Genomic DNA, 19,299 nt, shown 5'->3' on the forward strand with positions numbered 1-19,299 from the left:
CTTCCAACAACACAAGAAAAGACTCTACACATGGACATCACCAGATGGTCAAAACCAACATCAGATTGATTATATTCTTTGCAGCCAAAGATGGAGAAGCTCTATACAGTCAACAAAAACAAGACCAGGAGCTGACTGTGGCTCAGACCATGAACTCCTTATTGCCAAATTCAGACTTAAATTGAAGAAAGTACGGAAAACCACTAGACCATTCAGGTATGACCTAAATCAAATCCCTTATGATTATACAGTGGAAGTGAGAAATAGATTTAAGGGACTAGATCTGATAGATGGAGTGCCTGATGAACTGAGGTTCGTGACATTGTACAGGAGACAGGGATCAAGACGAGCCCCCTGGAAAAGAAATGCAAAAAAGCAAAATGGCTGTCTGGGGAGGCCTTACAAATAGCTGTGAAAAGAAGAGAAGCGAAAAGCAAAGGAGCAATGGAAAGATATAAGCATCTGAACGCAGAGTTCCAAAGAATAGCAAGAAGAGATAAGAAAGCCTTCCTCAGCGATCAATGCAAAGAAATAGAGGAAAACAACAGAATGGGAAAGACTAGAGATCTCTTCAAGAAAATTAGAGATACCAAGGGAACATTTCATGCACAAATGGGCTTAATAAAGGACAGAAATGGTATGGACCTAACAGAAGCAGGAGATATTAAGAAGAGGTGGCAGGAATACACAGAAGAACTGTACAAAAAAGATCTTCATGACCCAGATAATCACAATGGTGTGATCACTCACCTAGAGCCAGATATCCTGGAATGTGAAGTCAAGTGGGCCTTAGAAAGCATCACTATGAACAAAGCTAGTGGAGGTGATAGAATTCCAGTTGAGCTATTTCAATCCTGAAAGATGATGCTGTGAAAGTGCTGCACTCAATATGCCAGCAAATTTGGAAAACTCAGCAATGGCCAGAGGACTGGAGAATGTCAGGTTTCATTCCAATCCCAAAGAAAGGCAATGCCAAAGAATGCTCAAACTACCGCACAATTGCACTCATCTCACACGCTAGTAAAGTAATGCTCAAAATTCTCCAAGCCAGGCTTCAGCAATATGTGAACTGTGAAATTCCTGATGTTCAAGCTGGTTTTAGAAAAGGCAGAGGAACCAGAGATCAAATTGCCAACATCCGCTGGATCATGGAAAAAGCAAGAGAGTTCCAGAAAAACATCTATTTCTGCTTTATTGACTATGCCAAAGCCTTTACCTGTGTGGATCACAATAAACTGTGGAAAATTCTTCAAGAGATGGGAATACCAGACCACCTGGCCTGCCTCTTGAGAAATTTGTATACAGGTCAGGAAGCAACAGTTAGAACTGGACATGGAACAACAGACTGGTTCCAAATAGGAAAAGCAGTTCGTCAAGGCTGTATATTGTAACCCTGCTTATTTAACTTCTAAACAGAGTACATCATGAGAAACGCTGGGCTGGATGAAGCACAAGCTGGAATCAAGATTGCCGGGAGAAATATCAATAACCTCAGATATGCAGGTGACACCACCCTTATGGCAGAAAGTGAAGAGGAACCAAAAAGCCTCTTGATGAAAGTGAAAGAGGAGAGTGAAAAAGTTGGCTTAAAGCTCAACATTCAGAAAACGAAGATCATGGCATCTGGTCCCATCACTTCATGGGAAATAGATGGGGAAACAGTGGCTGACTTTATTTTGGGGGGCTCCAAAATCACTGCAGATGGTGACTGCAGCCATGAAATTAAAAGACGCCTACTCCTTGGAAGGAAAGTTATGACCAACCTAGGTAGCATATTCAAAAGCAGAGACATTACTTTGCCAACAAAGGTCCGTCTAGTCAAGGCTATGGTTTTTCTTGTGGTCATGTATGGATGTGAGAGTTGGACTGTGAAGAAGGCTGAGCACCGAAGAATTGATGCTTTTGAACTGTGATGTTGGAGAAGACTCTTGAGAGTCCCTTGGACTGCAAGGAGATCCAACCAGTCCATTCTGAAGGAGATCAGTCCTGGGTGTTCTTTGGAAGGAATGATGCTAAAGCTGAAACTCCAGTACTTTGGCCACCTCATGCGAAGAGTTGACTCATTGGAAAAGACTCTGATGCTGCGAGGGATTGGGGGCAGGAGGAGAAGGGGGTGACAGAGGATGAGATGGCTGGATGGCATCACTGACTCAATGGACATGAGTCTGAGTGAACTCTGGGAGTTGGTGATGGACAGGGAAGCCTGGCGTGCTGCGATTCATGGGGTCGCAGAGTCGGACACGACTGAGCGACTGAACTGAACTGAACGGAACTGTCTTCATGCCCATTTTGGAGATGGGGAAGCTGACGAACAGAGAGGTAGTGATTTGCGGAGGGTCCCACCACCAGTAAGTTGCAGAACTGGAATCCAATGCCAGGAGCCCAGGTCCAGGGGGACCCTATCATGTCACCTCTGTCTTTAGCGTTCCTTATGTTGTAGCTTTATTATTCCTAACAAAGGTCCAGGTGATGTCTTGATTTCAGATGTCTAGCCTCTAGAATTATGTGGGAATTAACTTCTGCTTTTTTAAGACATGCAGTTAGTAGTATTGTGTTGCAATAACTTGAATAAACCCATATGGGCAGCGTCAACCCAGCTGAACATTTGCCTTCCTGAAGCGCCTCACAGGGATACCCCCAAAAGAAATGAAGACTCAAGTTACAAGTGATTTCATGTCATTGTGAAAAATTTGAAACAACTCCCCTCAATCCCCCTCTGCGGGAGAATGGATAGATGAACAAGCTGATCCGGGCAACGGAGCACTACACAGCAACGAACAGTGACGGCTCGCTGCCTTGTGCCACCACAGAGACGAATCGCCCGGATGTGCCGAGAGGGAGACGCCAAATGCAGAAAGCATGATTCTATTTGTGTGCAGAGCAAAGACAAGGAAAACCAGTCTAAGTTGATTTAGAAGTCAGAATCACGTTTTCCTCTTGTGGAGAGAAACCTCAAGGGATGCTGGAAACGCTTTATATCCTGATCTGGGTGGTGGGTGGGCAGCAGGGTATATACCTGTGTAACAATCCCCTAAGCTAGAGATGAGATGAAGCCTTGATGAAGCCCTTTCCTGTGTGTGTGCTGTGAAAGTGAAAGTGTTAGTCACTCAGTTGAGTCCGACTCTTTGTGACCCCATGGACTGCCGTGTCCATGGGAATCTCCAGGCAAGAGTACTAGAGTGGGTTGCCGTTCCCTTCTCCAGGGGATCTTCCCAGCCTAGGGATCGAACCCCAGTCTCCTGCATGTATGTTATACCCTGATGTAAAAGGCAAGTAAGTAGATGGCGACCCCTCATGGGGGAGAGCCTCAGAAGCCTCACAGAGGCACCTGGAGTTGGCTGGCTTGGTCTCCAAGAGGCTGGGAGTGTGGAGCAGCTAGGGTTGATGAGGTCTGAGCAGCGGAGGAGGGCCACGCAGCCGTGAGCAGGCTGGGGGCACACTGACTGGCATCTAAAGAGGCTTTACGACGAGTCCAGGAGACGCCCCCATCCCCGCCGTCCAGCAGCAGCTGGAGCAGCTGGTGGGGACTCACCTGCCCCTCCCCACCCCAGGTCTCCCAAGCTGACATCACAGCCTTGGCGAGCAGGGGAGAAACAGCGCGGGGAGAGCTAATGGCGCAGAGACACAGCCCAGGCCGTCTCTCCTCCCCTGCCAGCTCGCTCCGCTGGGCCCTACTCTGATCTAGTCCCATCAACTCCATCCCTCCCAGGGCACCCTGGGATTTCCCTGTCAGACCTCAGCACCTCCAAGCCCTCATGACTGGTGTTCTCTGCTGGTACATTGCGGAGGCAAAGAAGGCAGGCTGTCAGCAGCTGGTCAGAGGCAGTGACGAGAGCGGCCTCCTGGGGTAAAACCAAGCACCGTGGAAGAGTACGGCCAGGGGCTCAGAGAGGCAGAGTGCTCCGCCCAAGGTCCCACAGCTCTACGGAGCAGGCCTGGCCCCCGGCTCCAGACTCCCCAGACTCCAGCAACAAGCAAGTGAATGAACTTCCAGGCCCTTCGTGACTGGAGGGGGTGAGGTCCAGTGAAGCAGACTGCTTGGTTCAAGTCTTGGCTCTGCCCCACACATAACCTGGGGTAAAGAATCGAATCACTTGGCCCCTCAGTTTTCCCATCTGTAAAATGGGACTGATAGCGGTTATCTCCTCCGTAGCTGTGAGTTTTCACTTGGCACATAGTAAGCCCCAGACAAACGTTTGCCGTAATAATGAGCTGGTGTTATTACCATTGGCAGCCACAAAGATGAAAGGAAAGGTCACATTTCTGCTTGGGATCCCTTTGAGGGCATCAGACACCCAGAGAGACCCCGTGTGGGCACCCCCTGCTCTTTCTCGGTGACTCTAGTGGGGAGAAGCAGCGGGTGGCAAAGCCCAGATCCCGCTGTGGCAGGGTGAGTGTGAGTGTGAGTGAGTTGTGAGCCAGTGTGAGCGTGCACACGAGGCACCAGCGGGATCCCGCGAGGACAGCTCTGGACAGCGTTCCCGAGCACGTGGGCCCGAGCTCCGCCACTCCCAGCTGCCGCTTAAAGTCCTGGATCCGTCCCTGCAGGAGGCACAGGTCCTGGGGTTGGATTTGGACCCTGCTTGTCCAAGAGACCTCTTAGGGTCATCTGGGCCATCCCTCTGCCTTCCCACCACACTCACGTCAAGCCAGGAAATGGGGGCCCATGCCCCTGGGGGAAGTGGGAAACAGGGAGTCGAGGGCAGAGGGCAGGGCTCCGGGTGGCCAGGTTGGTCTGGTCAGTGAGGATGGCAACAGGGTGGGCACACACTCGGGGGCCCTGGGTCCTGGCCTCTGACCCCACAGGGAAGAGCTCCCAAAGCGGGCACCACGGCCCCAGCCCCCAGCCCCAGGAGGCCCACAGATGCCTACACTGCAACCTGGGCATGTGGACACCCGGGCATGGAAGGCCACCCGCATGCCCCGGACCCCACGGTCCATCCCAGAGCTCTGCACACTGCACTGCAGCCCTCTCTCTTTTTAAAAAATAATATCATCTTTATTGATGCTGTTGCAACTGGTGCTGTTTTATTTATTTGTAAACTATTTTCTTGGCTGTGTAGCACGTGGGATCTTAGTTTCCTGCCGAGGGATCAAACCCGTGCCCCTTGCGTAGGAAGCAGGAACCACTAAACCACCAGAGAGGTCCCTGCAACTATCTCTTTATGTGTCTTTCTGGGCCTCTGTTCCCTCATCTGTAAAATGGGACACGAGGCTCAGTTTACCTTACAGGATGCTGTGGGGCTGGAAGGACACAGTGCACGAAAAAGGTTTAAAAAGTGAAAGTCGCTCAGTCGTGTCCGACTCTTTGTGACCACATGGACTCTACAGTCCATGGAATTCTCCAGGCCAGAATACTGGAGTGGGCAGCCTTTCCCTTCTCCAGGGGATCTTCCCGACCCAGGAATTGAACCGGGGTCTCCCGCGTTGCAGGCAGATTCTTTGCCCTCTGAGCCACCAGGGAACCCCTTAAAGCACGTTGGTGTTCAGCAAATAGCCCTCCCTTTGGAAGAGGTGAGGGATCTTTTTTCTGGGATCATGTCTTCCTGCTCTTCTTAAAGTGCGCCTGGCTCATCCGAGGGGCTCAGAAATGATGTAAGAGTTCCTACCAGCCCTCACCACAGCTCAGGGTAAGGGCTGGACTCATCAGTCTTCTCTTATCAATGAATAAGCTGAGGCTCCAAACCCCGCTCAGTGTCACCACGGAGTGCATCGGGCAGAGGCGAACCAGAGCGGCACATCCACCCACATCCCAGTCGAGTGGGGCCCTGTACCCCGGTGCCCCGAGATTGCTGGAGCACTTACAGAGCTGAGAGTCTGTGTTCTGCCTCTGACCTCTCACATAGCTGGTAGGCTTAAATCCTGGCTCGGCCGCTTGCTGGCTGTGTGGCCTTGGGCGAATCACTTACTCTCTCTGCGTTCCATCTTTTCAGCCACCAGTGAGGGTGGTAAGAGCCCCGACACTGCGAGGCTTTAGGAGTCAGTGTGTGTAAAGCACTTCCAGCAGGGTATGGCGCAGACTACGAGCCTGATAAACCCTGGCGTTGGCATTTTTGTTAGTTCTCAGATCCCAGGGCTCTGTCTATAGCATCGCTCTCGTGGGGGAAGCAAAAATCCAGGGAAGTTAAATTAAAGTGCTCGAAAGCCCCTGGCAGGGTAGCTGAGCAGGGGGCAGAGTTATGACCGGCTTTAGTCCCATGGCTCCCACAAAACACTCACGATGCCCAGGAACATTAACCTAGGAGGGGAAGAGAGAGGGAAAAAAAGACATGCCCGAACGAATGCCCTGTCAAGGAAGGAAATATGTAATCAATTAACTCAGCCTCCCCAAACCTCTCCAAATCATAATTAGGAGTGTTAGCTCACGAGGAAATTGCCATAGTGCGGACTAGCTGCACTCCCTGGAGAATCCAAACGGGAACACACAGAAGCCAGTGCGCTCTGGGCTGGTCCCCATGTCGTAACCTCTGGACATCTGTCTCCCGGGCCCTGGCCCAGGTCCATCGCCTATTCCCGTTAGTGCAGGGGACACGGAGTGGACAACATTACGGCCAGGAAGGGCATCAGGGGAAAAAGGGGGATGGAGGCTCTGGGAAGTTGAGTGACTGGCCAAGCCACATCACAACTTCATTGCAGACTCAGGACTACACCCCTGGGCTCTGGCCTCGATGCTGGGCAGACGGATAGCAGTCAACGCTGTGAAAAGCAACCAGGAGCAAAGGGATAAGAGGGACTGGGTCAGGATGGGGGCTCCTTCCGCCGAGGATGGAAGGCATTGGAAGCCGGGAAGGACACTGGTCGTCAGAAGCCAGCCTCTCCATTGCAGATCGCTCATGGGCTGTGTGGTCCTCATCCAACTTCTCTGGGTGCCTCTCTGCTTCATGTAAAATGAGAAGAACGCCCTGCAGCCTTAGGTGGTATAGCTCCATCATCTCAGTCTTTGTCATTTGGTTTGGAGGCAACGTTGTGGCTCGGCTGGCAAAGAATCTGCTTGCAATGCGGGAGACCTGGGTTCGATCCCTGGGTTGGGAAGATCCCCTGGAGAAGGGAATGGCCACCCACTCCAGCATTCTGGCCTGGAGAATTCCATGGACTGTATAGTTCATGAGGTTGCAAAGAGTCAGACACGACCGAGTGACTCTCACTTCAGTTTGGAGGTGACGGGAGCCAGTTCTGCACAAGAGGCTCACGGCCCACTGACGCTTTCTCCTTGGTTTCCACTGGTGGCAGGTTTCAGGTGACTCCTTCTCCTGGACTAAGACTAGCTTTTGCAGCAAGCGAGTGATCCAGCTGGGAGTTACTCCTGCCCACACTCATTCATTCACGCATCCACTGACGAAATGCACACTCCTGTCTCCTGCCTTCTCCCAGCCAAGCTCTTCCAGGACCCTTAGGCTCAGCAAGGCTCCCCTCCACCATTCATTCCACCCAATCCTCACCTCCTGAAACAATTACCTTTTGAGGCCAGGAAGATTCTCCCAGAACCTGGGGACTTTATTAGACCGCAGTAATATATTAAAGAGGAGCTTTGAATCACCCGGAGCAAATTCTAATGTGAAGACATACCACGGTGACAAATACTTTGTTCTAAACTGTTTACTAAATTAAGTCTTTCCTGGACATTTTTGGCCTTCAATTTTTTTAATACCAGCAATAAAGTAGTTGCGTAATTAGTAATAAAGCTGACATTCGGGTTATTGATTTTTTTTACTTAGAAGAGGATAATATGTGTGTGAGTGTCTGTGTGTGTGGGTACGTGTGTGTGCAGATAATTTCTAACAGCTCTGGTTCTCTGGCTGCAGATACAGTATTTGTCATCTCAGCCACTCTGTCCATGGGCTGTGGTTCGGGGGAAGTTGCCCTGAGCTCTGTGGCATGGAAATGACTCCCCTTTAGGCGTCAGAAGTTGAATTTCAGCTCTGCAGCTGACTTGCTGTGTGACCTCAGGGACTCCATCCACAGTCTCTGGCCTCTGTTTTCTCATCTGGAGCATGAGGAGGTCTGTTGGAAGTGATGCCTAGCTCCTGCAGATCTGTCCCGACCCTGGGAGGCCACAGCGACTTGGACTGGTGTCTGTGTCGGCGGCTCGCATGGTTACCTCTGCGGGCCAGACCCTCCCTCGTGTCCTCTGTTTTCAGTGACCTTCGTGCCGTCTCTGCTCTGGTGTCTCACAGACACGTCTGCTGTGTGTGTGTCAGTCGCTCAGTCGTGTCTGACGCTTCACAACCCTAAGGACTGTAGCCCGCCAGGCTCCTCTGTCCATGGGATGCTCCAGGCAAAAATACTGGAGTGGGTTGCCATGCCCTCCTCCAGGGGATCTTCCCGACCCAGGGATCGAACCCAGGTCTCCTGCAGTGCAGGCAGATTCTTTACCATTTGAGCTACAGGGAAGTGGTAACAGACATGTCTAACCTGGTCCAATCAGAACCGAATTTTGCACCCAACACGCAGCCCTAGCTGGTCTGCCTGTCCTCACGCGGCAGGAAGGAGCCCCTGCACTGAAATGTGGGGTCTTGGCCCCGGACACCAGCGCCAGATCCTCTCTTGCGATGTCCCTCCACTTCCGGTCTGTCCGCAAGTCCTGCTCGCTCTTCGCCCGTTCCCCCCTCCCACCCCCACCCTAGCCAGCTCATCGCCACCTGTCCTCCTGGGTCTCCCAGCCTCCGCTTTCACGACCTCGCCAATAGCTAAGGTGGATCTTTCAAAAACACACACATAGAGGCAAGATCAACCTCGAGGGCTCCTCATGGCCTCCAGAATACAATTCAAACTCTCGTGACCCAGAATGTTCTACAGCAGCGGTTCTCGACCTGCCTGCCTGTGGGAATCACCTTAGGGGCTTTGAACAGCTGAGCCCCGGTCGTGTTCCACCCCACCACCTTCCCCTCCAAGCCCGTAGAGTTCTGGCTTGACCAGCGGGGCGTGGCCTGGGCATCAGGAGTGTGTCAAGTCCCCGGATGTTCCTGACGTGGACCTTGGATGCAGCACTGGCCTCGTCTGGGGGGTGATTGGAGCCACGGGCTCTGAGCCCTTCCCCCAGGCCCGCAGAAGGAGAATCTGCTTTGGAACAAGCGACTGCTGGGAAGGTCAGGTTCAAGAAGCTGCTCCCGAGATCTGGCCGCTGCTGACTCCTCCTGGTCTCCCACCTCCTCCTGGGGCTCATCAACCCAGCCTCTCTGGGGTCGTTTCCGCTCTTCTTGTCACGTGGAGCTTGCTCCCAGCCCAGGCCCTTGTTTCCCCTCTGCTGGAGTCCTCACTCCCTGGCCTTGGTGTGGCTGCTTCATCTTGCCATCCAGGCCTCCAAGAGCACCCCGTGCTTCCGGCAAAACCCCAGGAATGTCGGCTCCATGGGGACAAGGTTCTCACCGGCCGTGTTCACCCTGTCCCCCGAGGTCTTCAGTTAAGAAACAGTTTTTAACGGCGAATGAACGCCTAGGGCGCGCCCTGGCCGTGATGCGAGCAGCCCGTCCCCCGAGGTCTTCAGTTAAGAAAGTTTTTAACGGCGAATGAACGCTTAGGGCGCGCCCTGACCGTGATGCGAGCAGCCCGTCCCCCGAGGTCTTCAGTTAAGAAACAGTTTTTAACGGCGAATGAACACTTAGGGCGCTCCCTGACCGTGATGCGAGCAGCCCGTCATCAGAACTGCATTTTGTCACTGCCCCCCCACCATGGGTGCCGCCTGACGCCGGGCTTGCAGTTCCTCGGGGTTGATTCTGGATGAAGACACTGTCTCTGAAAGGCCCCTGGTAAAAGGCAAATTGCCAAAGCCTGCCCCGTCCAGATTCTGGTGGCTCAGATGATAAAGAATCTGCCCACGATGCAGGAAACCTGGGTTGGGAAGACCCCCTGAGGAAGGGAATGGCTAGACTCTGGTGTTCTCGCCTGGAGAATCCCATGGACAGAGGAGCCTGGTGGGCTGCAGTCCATGGGGTCACAGTCAGACACGGGCTGAGTGACTGACACTTCCACTTCCCCCACTCTCTTACCCTTCTGTCCCCCACCCCTCCCCTGACCCAGGTCCCATTGGCATAGGGGCTCAGGCCCATTGCCTGGGGAGTCCCCCAGAGGGGGAAAGTTCTGCAAGATAGGGAAGCTCTCCCAGCTCTTGGGATAGTCACTTCCCTTCTCTGGGCTGAGCTTGGTCCCCATAGAGAGGGTCTGAGATCTAAACTCCATAGGGTTCAAGATAATGATGGATGGGAAAGTTGTGCTGACCGTTTGAAATAATTCCATATTTAGAGAACCTGTCAGCTTCCCTGGTGGCTCAGACGGTAAAGCGTCCGCCTGCAATGCAGGAGACCTGGGTTTGATTCCTGGGTCGGGAAGTCCCCTGGAGAAGGGCATGGCGGCCCACTCCAGTATTCTCGCCTGGAGAATCCCATGGACAGAGGAGCCTGGCGGGCTGCAGTCCGTGGGGTAGCAGAGTTGAACATGACTGAGCGACTTCACTTCACCTCACTTCATCAATTTAACAGATCTCTACTGAGACCTTGTGTTGGACACTGAGGTCTTAGAGGTGAAGAAAGGAAGTTCCTTGTCTTGAGGGAGAAGACCCATCCCCGCTGATTAGGGGGTGGGGCGGGGGTGGGGGCAGCATAGGTGGGGCCCCTCCTTGCAATACCCGAGTGCACCAGCGGGGGCAGCATAGGTAGGGCCCCCTCCTTGCAATACCCGAGTGCACCACCAGAGGGCAGCAGACAGCTCTGCAAGCGCCTCCCTCCCCAGCAGAGAACCTGGTGAGAAGGGTGCGTTCTGGGGGTCCCAGGGGTGCCTAGTGGGCCGGGGACAAACAGAGAATGAGGGCATGTTGGTGCAGCACGCTGATCCGTGCCAACTGTGGGCTCAACAGAGCACGTCCGCCTCGGTCACTGCACCTAAGGTCTCCACTAATCCAAGATCCAATCCCCGGTAAGCACCCCTGATCCGCACCCCCAGGGTGGGTGGGGACCCACCCGGAGCCCTGGGACCCAGGGTCTGTGCTGCTGGGGAGATTCTGGGGCCCCAGAGGGGCTTCAAGCCAAGAGAGGCAAGAACGTGCCGGGAGAGGAGAGGGAAATGTATTGTGCCTGTGTGTGTGCCCCTGTACTCTGCGGCAGAGAACGGGAGGGCAGAGCCCCCGCGCGGGAGAGAGGAACGGGGAGCTGAAGTAAAGAAGAGGAGGTCATGCTAAGAAAGGGAAACCACGGAAGCAGAAAAAAAGACGGAAATTCAAGAAACGAGAAGATCAGCCTCTAATGGTGGGAAGTGAAAGGAGGCAGGACCTGTCCTTCGCAGCATCCTGAGCTCCACCATGTGCTAGCGATGCTGGCCCGCCCCGGCTGGGTAGGGAGGGGCAGGTTTGTGTGAGCGGATGATTGCGACCTGGCCTGAGGAGAGCTGAATGCCACGCACAGGATGTTCCTGGAGAACCGTCAGTAGCACTGATTCTGCGTGGGGGCAACAGGGCTGGGGAGGGCTGGGTTTGCACCCACTGCTGGGCTTCAAAAAGGTGAAGAAGGCCAGACGGCCGCTGGAGGAGAGGAGGGGAGACTCGTGTCAGCACCAGGAGCAGTGGCGGGGGCGGGGGGGGCGGGGTGGGTGAGCAGGGCGGGGCGGGGGCGCTGTCACGCTCAGTGGGGACGTGGGCAGAGCCGCGGAAGCATGTTCGCCTAAATGGATTTCCCAGCAGCTGCACGGAACTGATGCCGCCGGTGGAGGCAGCCGAGGAGAACTGGGAGTCGCACTTCTGGGGCCAGGATCGGGCGTCAGTAGGTCTCCTTGGCCAGGGTGTCGAGGGGCCAGGAACTGCCAGGCAGCATCTATTTTTAAGGTGATGACTAACCCTGGCAGCTTCGTACCTGGAGGCATCAAGCGGCTGGGACCGCAAATCCGCTGTGTGCCAGCATGCGTGTGTGACCTCATGTATGTGTCAGGATGAAGACACAGGTCACCCACTGTCACTAAGTCGCTTGAATCCCCAGCGCCTGCCAGGGGGCCTGGCACGGGCTGGTCACTCTTAACTGTTCACTGGATAAGCCTGCGCTTGATGGTCTAGAGGCCTACTGTGGCTCCAGGGCCCCTGTGAATGCCATAGCTTGGGTGGGAACTCAAGCTTCCCCATGCACAAGCTGTGTGACCTTGGACAAGTGACCGCCCCGCTCTGTTCTTTCGTGTCATCGTCTGTACAAACAGGATCCAGTGAGCCTGAGATCTGCACTCCATGAGATGGTTGCAGTGGTTAAACATGATGATGGATGGGAAAAAAGTTTTTGCTGATTGTCTAAAATGATCATTCCATATCTGGATAACCTGTCAGCCTATTGATTCAGGAAACATTTACTGAGGCCCTGGGCTCTCATCCCAGCCCCTGTGTCAGGCGCTGAGGATCTAGAGACAAAGAAGGGAGCGGCGAGCTCTAAGAGACGGGACCCGGGAGGGGTGGCTGAGAGCGGGCATCTCTGAAGAGCAGTTCCTGTGGGCCTGACACAGAGGGCGGGGCCAGAACTCTTCTCTGACGGATGCTCTGAGGGTGGGAGGTCTGGGATGGGGTTCAGTGAAAGCTCTGGCTCAGGAAACATGGGTTCCCTCCACGTTTGGGTAAATCCTGGGAAGCTATAGCAAGAATATCTTGTTCCGGGGCCCCACTCCCAATCAAGGCCCCACTGCCTGAGAAACTTCTGTCTTCAGTCTTTTGATGGACAACGCGTGGTATTTGGGGGTGAGGACCCCTGAGGCTCTGGGAATGGCTGGTGCCTGGGAGGACACCCTGGACTGGGAGGTCCCTGGCTGCTCCAGCTAGCTTGCATCTTTAATCCAAACAAGTCTTGCCCCTGGGGGCTTTAGGACATTGTCGCCCAAGGCTGCCGGCAGCAAGTAGAATTATCTGCACCAGCTAATTCTAAAGCCGCTTCTTGTGGAATTCTTTGGCCCTGTCTGCACATCGGAGCAGATGGGAAGAGCTGTGTGCAGCAGAGCTTTCCAACCTCGCTGCCAACGTCTTTTACCTGGAAGACTTTTTAAAAGACTGCTTCCCCAGGCCTTGCTCCAGGCTGTTTGAATCAAATGCCATCTTGGTGGGGCCCAGGAATTGATATTTTTAAGCAACTCCCAAGGTGACCCTAATGTAGGTGGAGTGCTGATCGGCCCGTGGTGTAGACGCCGCCACCACCACCGAGGGTTTGTTGCGCTCAGGCGAGGTAACCGGCAGCCTCTCCTTGGGCCGTGGTGGGCTGAGAGGAAGGCACTCGGCTGAAAATTCCCTGGGAGGCGGGCTGCAGCCCCCACTCCTAAAATAATCCCTGGGTTTGATTTGGAGACCCGGCTGCTCCTTGGGGCTGGAGACCTGGGGTGTTCAATTCTGATGAGGCTCAGAGGCAGCCATTACGAAAAGAGTGTTGAAAGGGCTCAAGGTTCTCCTTGAAACATCACTCTGGCTCATTCGAATTCCTGGATGGGAGATTTCGGGGTGGGAGGGAGGCGTGGGTCTGCAGGTCAAGGACTGGATGTGACCTTGACGACTCTGAATGGGCAGGATCTGAGTTCATCCGCTCTCCCAGCGCACAGTAGGGCAGCCCGGCACATAACAGGGATCCAGCGTGTGCTTGCTGAGTGCTTGAATGAATGAAGAAATGAAGGACCATCTCCTGAACAAGCAGCACGGGTTCTGAATGTCCTCGAGACAAGAGACGTGTGGTCCCCGATAGAGGGAGGCGAGCTGCCCAATTCACTCTTGCAAATCACCAAGGGTCAAAGCACACTGTTCTTGGTACCAACAGCGGAGGAGGAGCTTGCCCGGTCTGGTAACAGCAGACACTACAGAAGGGACCCTGAACACTTCAAAGGGAAGCAAACCCTTCTCTTCTCCTGGGACCCAATAGTGACTGCGTCTATTTAAAAACCAGCTCTGTTTTTTCCTTTGAGCAGATTCCAGAGAGCTGAGACTTGGGAACCTCCGTCTGCCCACGCAGAGCAGCCTCACTAGACGTCAGCCCTCCCCTCCCTGCCTCCGGGCCTTTGCACACACCGTGGCCTCCACCTGCAGCATCCTGGGCTCCTTTGTCTAAAAAACCTACATACGCTTCAAGGGCCGCTTGAAACGCCACCTTCACCCAGTCTCCCCATCTCTGATTCATCGCCACATTACATCTGCATCCTCCCCGCGACGGCCATCACCTGACCACCTGAATTGCTCGCTATTTATCTCCATGTTTTATCTCCTCTCTCCTTTCATCCCACAAATATTTATAGTTCCTCTCTAAATGCCAAGTAGGCTCTGGGGTCACTGAGATGAAAAGGAGGGAGCAGAGCCTTGAGGAGATTACGGGCTCGTGGGGGTGGGGGCGGGGGAGCAGGCTTTAAGCTCACGGAGGCGGAGGCTGCCTCGTGCCCGCCGCTGAGCACCGCGCCCCCACGTCCGTGCCGGGAAGCCGCAAATGCTCAATACGAGCTATCCAGGGGATACGTGAACACATGCCTCTCCGAGTAATAAAGGAAGTGGCATTTCTTCTCGCATCCTCAATCCTCCCGGCTCTTCTTGCATTTACCCGATGTCTCCCACACCTCCCTCCCGATAAATATGAATTAGGAGGTGTAGCTGTGCTCTCACATTCAGCGCCAAGCCCCCTGGCTCTGCTCCACCTTCCCAGCTGTTCTCAACCTCCTGCAGCTTTGCGGGGCTGGGGGGCGGCTCTGGGACCGGCACACCGTAAAGTGTTCATGGAGAATGGACATCAGACCCCAGGGAGAAGGCTGACTCCCAGCCCCACCTCTGCCTCCTGGCCCCGGCCAGCCAGAGGCAGGGGTCCCGCTCCCTCTCCTAACTTAGCTCAGATATGGAATTTCAGTCCTGAGACTTAAGAAGTGACTGCACTGTCTTCCTCTCCTGGGACCTCCAACTCACCCTCCGCCTGGCAACCAGGGTGAGCGTCACACGACACACACCACATGGGGCCCTAACCTCCCCTGGCTTCCAGGACGCAGAGAAGAAAGGCCGATGTGTCTCCGTGCTCCTGAACTCTGGCCACGCTGGTCCTCTGGCAGCTCGCCAAGCTCTTTCTCGCCTCAGGACCTTTGCACTTGCCATGGCTTTGACCTGAGATGCCCTCCCGACCTCCACCCCACCTGTCTGGCTCCCTTTTACCCTACAGATCCCGGCTCAGGTGTCGTCTCCCGTGAGAGACCCTGTATCACGCTCCCCCTCACGTATTCCCTGACTCTCATCCTCTCCATCACCTTCCCTTATTGCCTTCATGCAGTCATCACCAACTGTAGATAATTTTCCTTATTCTTTCAAACACATTTTTACCATCTGTCTCTTCTCACCCCCTGAATTGCAAGGCTCACCAGAGCAGATCTGATTATGTCTCGTTCACCATCTTATCCCCAGCACCATCCCTGACATGCAGCAATCGCTCGATTCCTTTGTGATAAATAAATGATGCCCATGTTGGGGAAAGGTGCGGAAGCCTGAATTCCATCTTCCTAAGTTTATTCCACAGCAGGGAGAGCATTAGTGGAAGACATCCACCCTGCCTTCCACCACTAACTCATCCACTCTGCAATTATCTACAAATTGTTCAGGGGATGCTGGGCTGGGGGCTGGAGAGACAGCAGTGAAAACATCACCCCCAATCCCTGTCCTCATGGGACTTCCAGTCAAGTGCGGGAGGCACTTTGAATACCCAGTGTCAGGGCAGGGAGGTGGGGGGTGGGCTGAGGGTGGAAAGACACCGGGGAGATGCCCCAGCCTGAGCAGTCAGGAAGGGCTTCCTGGAGGAAGCAGCATTTCAGCTGAAACTGAAGGATGAGTAGGGCCTTGGCAAAGGGAGGTGGGCCAGGCATGGGAAGGGCACACTCTTGACCCCTTGAGTCTAGATTTCCCTCATGGACAAAAGAGGGCTGGTGAAGCCTGCTCAGTGTTCTTGGAGACACCCTGGGCTGATGGCATGGGACAGGGACCACAGAGGGCTTCGGGAAATGGAGGGGGCGCCCTGTGGAGGGGGGAGCAGGGGCAGGGAAGGCTTGCTGTGCTTCACCGGGACCTCCAAGGAGGTCACGACTGCCATCTGGGGATGGCCACGCACTGCAGGGATTAACGTGCTTTGCCCACACAATCTCCCCATCGGTAGGGGAAGCCACCCATCTGTCCGCCTGTGCCCGGCTGATGGAACAGGTGAACGGGGTCTGAGGCCGGGCCTGGGAGGACGGGTGGGGAGGATGGATGGACGTGCAGGAGGCCAGCAGGTGGGACTGTCGCTGACATCCTCTGTCCCCACTTAGTGGCCCCTGAGAGGCAGAACTGGAATCAAGGAATTGATTGGGAGCCGGTGGCTTACTTGGGAGGCTGGACCTAGAGTGGGGATGGAGGGGGAAGGGAGGTGACACGGATGCCTCTTGGAGCTTATTCCAGGGGGAAGCTGAGCCTTGGTCCAGCTGGGGAATGCGTGGACAGTGGGGAAGATGTGTCGGAATAGCCGCACCTGAGGTGCAAGAGTGTGGTGCTGCTTCCAACACCGCCCGCCGGTCATTGGCCAGGCTGTCCCCAGACGCCCCGGCACTTGGGCTCCAATGTCTGCACACCCGTCTCGTCCCACCGCCGACGTCTCCTGCCCAGCCCACAGGTCTCAGCCCAGGGCGCCCATCCTGGGAGGCTCTGCCTGGCACCCCAGCACCTTACTCCTCCTGACCCTGCAAGCGGCTCCCCCACCACAGGATTGTCACTGGACTCAAGACTTTGTAGAGCTTGTCACGATACGTTTATAGTCGTCTTGCTTCTTTTGTTTCCGCTCGGTCTTCCCCATGAGTGTAAAGGCCAGTCTTTCTCGTTCCTCGCTGGATCCCCAGCATCTTGCATCATGCCATCTCTTAGAAGTGCTCAATTAAATATCCCTTGGACTTCCCTGGTGGCTCAGATGGTTAAGTGTCTGCCTACAATGCGGGAGACCCAGGTTCAATCCCTGCGTTGGGAAGATCTCCTGGAGAAGGAAATGGCAACCCACTCCAGGATTCCTGCCTGGAGAATCCCATGGATGGAGGAGGCTGATAGGCTACAGTCCATGGGGTCACAAAGAGTCGGACACGACTGAGTGACTTCACTTTCTTTCTTTTTTTTCTTTGAAGGGGTAAATTGCTGTCAGTTCCAAGCTGGAAGTTCTGGGCTCTGAGGCTCTGAACTAGAAAGGCATGTGATACCTGGAATCTTACGGTGGGGGGGTGGTCCTGGGAGGGGCGGTGACCTGCCCAAAAGATCATGAACTGGGGTCCTATACCTGCACCCCCACCTGGGACAGAAGCCCTGGCACCCCACCCAGCGCCCACCCCTCGGGGCCCCCCACCGGTGGCAAGAGAAGCTCTGGGAGTCCCTAGGGCTCCCTTGGCCGCCCAGGAACTGCTCTCTGCCAACTCTGGTTCATCTTCTCAGCCTCCTCTGACCCCGCTCTCCCTGCTGGAGAGGAAGCGGCCCACACAGCTGTGCAGCTGGGACTCTCTCTAGATGAGACGCATTAATTTGCAAATATCTTCATTTATATGTGAATGCGGAGCCCCTGCCCCTCGACAGCCTGAATGAGCCCTGCAGGTTGAGGAGCAGGTTCCCAGCACAGCTGCTCTGTGGCCTCGAGGCCACAATCAGATCAGACCCGAGAGGGTCTGCCCCTTCCTTCCCGTCCCTGTGGCCCCCTGCTCTGCTTCTCTCGGCCTGGGAGACCCCCCTGGTGCCTGAGGTCCTGGGAGAAGCCTGGGGAAGAAGTGAGCTCCGGCCACGACTGCGCTGTGTCTGTGACCCTGGACAAGTCTCCTCCCCTCCGGGCCTCTGTTTCCTCATTTGTAAAACAGGGAAGGCTGCACGGTGGAGGGCTAGGATGACACGGGTTGGGGTCTGAGCAAGTTGATGTTGTTCCAGTGGGGGACCCTTGGGTGAGTCCCGAACTGAATTTCAACCTCATCTGTAAACTCAGGACCATAGAAAATAATAATGAGAACAATACCTGCTGCGGTCAAGGTGTCGTTAGTGATGATTAAGGGAAAGAGTGTGCATAAGGAGCTTTATGAGATTAAGAAAAAGGTGGCAGCTTTTTTTTTTTTTTTAATGGTGAGGCAGAGGCTTTTTTCTAGGCACTAACAGCAGACATGCACGGCTCTGGGGCTGGGGCTGCACTTACAGGGATTACTAACTCGTGAGAGCCTCGCGGGGCTGCTGGGAGCTTCTTCCTGTCGTCCCCTTTCAGAGATCAGGAAACTTGGGCACAGAGTTACCACCCCGAGAGATTACACTACAGCAAGGGCTGGAGGAGCCGGGTTTAGAACTCAGGCCATCAGACTTGAGTCTCACCAAAACCCCACGACGACTGTTTAAGGCAATGTCAGTGCCAACTTGGCGCTTGCCAAGGGCACTTGGCATCTGCCTCTGTGGGGACGGAATCCTGTGCAGCTGCAGCTGTTGACCTTCGACACGCCTTCAGGGAAGTTCAGGGTAAACAGCAGGAATGAGACATTTTGTGCTCCAGAGGGCACAGTGGTAAAGAACCCGCCTGCCAGAGCAGGAGACGCAGAGGTGCGGGTTCCATCCCTGCGTTGGAAAGATCCGCTGGAGGAGGAAGTGGTGACCCACTCTAGCATTCTTGCCTGGAGAATCCTGTGGACGGAGGAGCCTGGTGGGATACAGTCCACAGGGTCGCAAGGAGTCGGATGCAACTGAGCACTTGCACGTTCATGCACGCTCACACACACACAGCACACACGTGTTCCAGGATGTGGAACAGATCTTTAAATACTTAGATATTTTCAGGAACTGATTTCATGAGTCCAATCCTTGCACCTCCTCATATCTGGAAAAGCACTAAATCCCTTCACGGTGACGTCAGCCCCTCGTGACGAGCAGAAAACCTTCAGTGAGATAAGTGCTTGATTGCACGAACACCGCCTCCACCAGAGTCACCTCCCCCTCCTCTTTGGCGCAGTCTCCCAGAGCTGCAGCCCTCACGGTGCCCCGAGTAAGACTTAACTTGCAGCTCGCACACTGCGCGTGCTTTTTAAGTCAACACCAACCATATTAAGCCCTTTTAACAGGTGAGGACACCAAGGCCGAGAGAGGTCAAGGTCCTTGTGGTCAAAGGTAACTCAGCAGGAAGTAGCTGAGCTGGGGTTTGAACCAGGCCTTTGGACGCCAGGGCTGCAATCTGGATGCGTGAGATGGAGGGCATCCGGGATGTTCGGACAGTCCCTGAGTTTCCTTCCTGGCTCAGAAACCAGAGGCAGGGAGTTACTCTGGAACCCACACTTCTAGGAGCAGGTGTGTGTGTGTGTGTGTGTGTGTGTGCGCTC

At 54.5% G+C, this 19,299-nt stretch overlaps 1 protein-coding gene and 1 long non-coding RNA gene across 2 annotated transcripts in view; one reads left to right on the top strand and one right to left on the bottom strand.

The window, feature by feature from the left end:
• IGSF21 (immunoglobin superfamily member 21) overlaps positions 1-19,299 on the bottom strand; it is a 280,582-nt gene that overhangs the window by 68,607 nt on the left and 192,676 nt on the right. The gene's annotated exons all lie outside the window — the stretch shown is intronic.
• On the top strand, positions 9,499-15,437 carry LOC132343507 (uncharacterized). Its single transcript, XR_009492382.1, has 3 exons — positions 9,499-9,746; positions 10,850-10,908; positions 13,903-15,437. It is a non-coding gene; the product is annotated as an uncharacterized lncRNA (long non-coding RNA).

This window comes from Bos taurus, chromosome 2 (genome assembly GCF_002263795.3).
Source record: "Bos taurus isolate L1 Dominette 01449 registration number 42190680 breed Hereford chromosome 2, ARS-UCD2.0, whole genome shotgun sequence".
NCBI classification, from domain to species: domain Eukaryota; kingdom Metazoa; phylum Chordata; class Mammalia; order Artiodactyla; family Bovidae; genus Bos; species Bos taurus.